Raw genomic sequence first — 5787 nt, forward strand, 5'->3', positions numbered from 1 at the left:
ATTTTTATTAAATTTAAAATTTAATTTTTAATATTTATAATTAATTAAATATTAATAAAAAATAATAAATTTTATTAATTATATAATATTAATCTAAATAAAAAATGTTCCTTGCAGGGTCCAAGTTCACGTTTCAAGACAGGATTTGTTAAGTGGATGAGTTAAGATTATTTTTATTGAAAATTTTAAATATTGTTTTATACATTTTTTAAAAATTTGAGATTTTTTATTTTTATCAATAAAAATTTTTGACATTGAGAAATTTAAATAAGTTATCAATAAATAAATTTAAGGCTCTGCAAAAAATTAAATTTCAGAGTGAAAAAAGTAGATAAATGTCTCTTTTTATTTTTGGTGGGGAAATAATTATTTATTTAAATAATTACAATTACATCTTCATCTTTATATCTAGTTGGTGTTTATTTTAAATGTCAATATTCGTATGAAAATAACAGTTGTTTAAATAAAATTTCATTTTATTTTTTATTAAAAAATGCTTTGTTTTTGTCTTTTTATTTTGATTTTTTGTTTGCGAGATCTTCTAAGGGTATCGAATAAATAAATAAATGTTACCGTTATGTGTTGGTCGGAAAAAAAAATCATTATTGACATTCTTTGGATTCCATTGCCAGGTAAAAAAATGACAGCAAGAATTTTGTAGTCATCTGATTTAAGGACCATTTTCATTTAGCAAAGAGAAGAAACAAATAGTAGTTTGTTATTTTCTTAACAAATAAAAACGGAAAAAAACAAAAAAAACAAAAAAACTAAGCAAGCAAGTCTCTTCTACAAGTGTCAATTTTTTGTTTCATAACTTCATGTATGAAAATCTTTTACATCTATGATTTATCCGTTCCCTTATTGGGAAGGAAACTAGGAAAGTATAACAGAGCAATAACGGGCGTATTTGATCGATAAATTAGATTGAAAAAATAAAAAAAACTTGGAGGTCAACTTCTGGGCAATTAATGTGCTATTTTTTAACTGATTGGGGATTCTTCTTTACATATTTTGTATTTTATATATTCAAATATTAATTTGAATATAAAAAATTTGGCATCCTTTATTTTGTTCGATGGTATTATTTATTTCATTTTTAAATAAAAATATTCATATTTTCTTATTAAAATAATACACAAAATTTTATTTTTAATTAATATTAATTTGAGAATAAACATTTCATTTGATCTCAAAAAATTTTAAATCGAATATTTTGATCCTAAACAAATTTTTGTTACTTTAGAAGTTCTTGAGACGAATTAGTTTCTTTGTAAGGAAGACTAATTTATTTTATAATATTTAATAAAAGAATAAATTATTATTTATACCCACGAAAATTTTAAACTCTGACAAATATACCCACGAAATAATAAAATTGAAGTTGTATCTATAAGAAATCGGTTTCAAACGACAAAATTATCCAAACCCTAAAAGACTACCCATAAATTCCAAATTACCTCTCTCTCTCTCTCTCTCTCTCTCTCTCTCTCTCTCTCTCTCTCTCTCTCTCTCTCTCTCTCTCTCTCTCTCTTCCCCTTTCCAACAACCACCAGTCATCACCCTCATCTTTGTCGCCAATCCCAACCACCCACACTGTCGCCTCCCCAACCGCAACCACCGTAGCTCATCTCTCACCTTCTCCATCTTCAACTTCAACTGCAGTCGCAAAACTCCATATTATCTCATCTCCCTCGAATAATTTCTAACAACCCTATCCTCTGCCGCACCCTTAAGATGGAGAACTGCCACCCCTCAGTCTCAGTAGGCTCAGCTCCAACATCGAGGCATTAAGATCCTCCAAACTGTTCGCGACGAATCCTCTATGAGTGGTGAATCGAATTCTTCGAGTTTAGACCGTAGACTCGAAAAAGTAGGTGGTCACTTTGCGCATGGCTCCAAGAGCCCGATCTGCGTTACGAGTGCCTCCGCAAGAGGCAGGTTGTTCTTGTGGATTGCCTCCGTGCATGCCATGTGTGTGGATGAGTTAAATCCCATTCTCCTGCAAGTCAACCAGGACGAGTGGTTGAATCAAGGAGGATGACTCGATGGGCAAGGGTTTCATGCACTTGGTGGAAGGAGATAAGGAATCGATAGTAGTGGCAGCGGTGGTGTATATTGTCTTGCCTGCGATGGACTTCAGGTCGTAGTCAGAAGAGGAGCTATCCTCGAAGTCCCTATCCACAGAAGTTATGATGGTGGAGGAGAGAGAGAGAGAGAGAGAGAGAGAGAGAGAGAGAGAGAGAGAGAGAGAGAGAGAGAGAGAGAGAGAGAGAGAGAGAGAGGACGATGGTAGTAGCGGTGGAGAGAAGGATAATTTTGGTTTTTGGATAGTTTTTTAGGGTTTGGATAATTTTGTCATACGGAGTCGATCTTTTATGGGTACAACATCAATTTCGTTGTTTCATGGGTACATTTGTTAGCTCTTAGAACTTTCGTGGGTACAAATGATAGTTTATTCAACTAAATCTAATTATTTTATCATAAATTTTGTTAAAGAATTATTTGTTCAATACATATATTGAAAAATAATATTAGCCATAAAATTTACCATTTCAACAAGTAGCCATAAACAATACTCAACCACAACTTATTCCAAGAATCCTTAATATAAACTCAATTACCACCTAAACCAAAAATGGCATTACTAAGCCAAAATTCTTCAACATAGAACTCAAACCTTAACCCAACCAAATCAATAAGGGAAGCATTAGCAGTTCCACCCTTGATACAGGCCATGGATAAAGAACATGCAACACTTCTAAGAAATAACACATGGCAGCTCCCACCCATACCTCCAAACAGAAGTGCAATTGGAAGTAGATTGGTTTTTCATGTCAAACAGAAGAGTAAACACTTAACATGGTCTCTGACTATTTCAAATTAGGATAAGATAGCCTTTGTCAGAAAAAAAATGACCCACCTCGATCTCTGTTCATGTTTGACGTGGATCAAGGCAGTCTTCCTTGATCAAATTTAACGGAAGTAATCTACATGTCATTTAACGTTGATGATGTTAATGTTGAGACTTTCTTATGTGTCATGCTAGCTAAAGAAGATTGGATAGAGGTTGATTTGTGTCCTTTTTCTAGCAAAAATGATGTTTTTCATTTTTCAAAAAACTAAAATCTTATGTGGGTCATTCATCTTTTTTGAAATATTTTATTCTTCTTCCAAACCAAATACAAATCCTAGGATTCTATGATTAGGAGTGGAGAGCATTGATCATCATCGAACCGGTGCCGTGGGAGAGATGGAGGAAATGATTCAGGTAAAAGTTTAAATTTTAGTGGGAGTGTTGGAGCTTAGAGAAAGAAGAAATGGGTTACCCTATAGTGTAATTGTGATTTTCATGCAATTCTATTCATGTCAGGAATACAGAACAACCCAGACAGGTTATTCTTTTGGTGCTCATACTTCAACGTAGTTGTGTTCACTATTGTTTATTTTTTCATTTTCTATTACATGTTAGACTGACAAAATTAATTCATCTTGTAGACTGCAAAATGTCATTGCAATTTTTTTTGCATGTCTAGATGATAATGTTTCTTCATTTAATGAGAAAGCTATGAAGACTCTTTTGATTGGGGCATAGAAGTAGAATAAGAATCGATTTGAGGCCATAGTCATGTGTTGGACAACAAAGTGGAAGAGTTCGATAAAATTAAAGGTTAATTGGGTTAGAAATTCAGTTGGAGAAGTCTAAATTGAATATGGGTGAAAATATATGACTTAAGCCTCAATGTGGTATTTTAGCATTTGTTGATAGAGTTGTAATTGCAAGCTTGTTCAGAGAAAATATTTAAGGATGTTATGACTGATTTGGGTTATTGGAGAGTTGTTTATGTTATGGAATAGAATTGAGTATGTTACCACTTTTGGTTCTAAATGAAAATAAGTTATTTTGATAAATGGTCTAAGTTTCTTCCATGTGTTGAAGAAATAGCATCATATAGCTCATGAAACCATTGTCAAAGAAATCAAATTCATATATGTGTAACATGCATTTTCAATTTCAAAAAATTATAGATGTTCATATATTAATAAATAAAAATAAAAAAGTAATCCATCTATTTCAACTTAACACCTAATGATATAATAACAAAAGATGGATAGCAACATAGTCCTAAATCGAAAAACTAAAGCTCATGTCCCTAAAACAAAAACATGGTATCAGTATTTCATTTTAACAGACAAAATAAACATCCAAAAAATTAGAACATATTTTCTTAACCCATGTAGCTAAAAGCCACATTTGCAAACGTTAGGTTTCCAATATTAATTCTTCTTAGGTGGTCTAAGTCTCGCAGGGCTTAAGTATGAAGTAGGCGCAAATTTAGAAAGCCTTTATGTAGTCCTTGAACTTGTAGCAACTATTATCTCTATTGATGTTGTACCATCTCTACTTGTTGGATTTGTTGTAGATTGAGTTGGACCATTAGATAGGTTTGGTGAATTATGAGGTCTCAGGTTTAGACCTTGTACAGGTCGAGATATGGACTACAAAAATGGCCTTTGTGCTGGTAGAGGTAGGGGTACTAAACTTGCATCCCGTCTTGTAAGATCTTTGGACCTAATAATCTACTACTTCTCTCTAAATGGTCTAGAATTAAAATTGGAGTTATTTATTGTAGGTTGTTATAACAAATTACAAATTAAATAAATGAGTAATGTAGTAGGTGTGTATAAAAACAATTGAAATATTTACAAAATATCAATTAGAATATTTAAAATATTATTTTTTCAACCTGAATTGCAAACTGTGAAAGTAGAATTTCTTCACCTTGATTTTAGTTCACTCTTCTCTTGTAGTTGAATGCTTTACTCTCATAGATATATGGCCTTCCATAGTCAGAATCTAACTTTTCTCTTCTTGCATCAGCATTTTCACCTACCTTATTGCCTTCTAAATTCATTCTAGACCCATCACCATCTCCTTCAGTAACACCATCACTCCTATCTAAAGATACACTACCTCCTATGTTATCTTTTCATCTTTATATACATGTGTCCTCCCCCTGCTGTAATACTTTTTTAACGCCCTTTTCTTTATTGTCTTAGATGAAAAAGCTAGAGCAACCTTATGTGACTCATTTGCATTGTTCTTACTTAGGCCAGCCTTGTTTATTCCCTTTGAGCCAGCCTTATTCTTCCTATTAGGCCAGTCTTAACTCACCATTTGGACCCTTACTAATTTTTTCCTTTTGTGACACCATCTTCTTTTTCTTCTTCACACTCTTCTTTTTCTTCAATTGTTCATTGTCTTCACTACTATCTGCATCTTTGTTAATATTCTCAGCATAAATCCCATCATCCACAACTTTAGGAACACTAACGAGGTGATCAAAGTAAATCTAAATCTCATTTGTCTCTATTTGTACTTGTGTTATCTCTTATATCATTTATTTTAGTATCACCCTTAAGTACACGTAAACCAAATTCCAGGTCAGGGGTCATACTATCAAACTAGTACATACCCTTATTCTATGTGTAACCAAGATCCTTAAATAAAGCTTCTAAATCATAGAAATAAGACAAATCTATGTCCAAAGATGAATATTTTTGTACTTGTGTATTAACATAATCTAATTTACCCTCTATGTTTGTCTTAAAAGACCCTCCATGATGAAACACATAAACTACTTCATAATCATCCATCTGCAGGCAAATACATATATTTCTTAATAAACAACCAACACTTAATGAAAGTCCACTTAAGTACACGTATGAACTAACTATAGCAGTGATGATTAACACTCACAGCAAAATTATGGATGTAAAAATAGTAAA

This window comes from Arachis hypogaea, chromosome 17 (genome assembly GCF_003086295.3).
Source record: "Arachis hypogaea cultivar Tifrunner chromosome 17, arahy.Tifrunner.gnm2.J5K5, whole genome shotgun sequence".
Classification (NCBI taxonomy): Eukaryota; Viridiplantae; Streptophyta; class Magnoliopsida; order Fabales; family Fabaceae; genus Arachis; species Arachis hypogaea.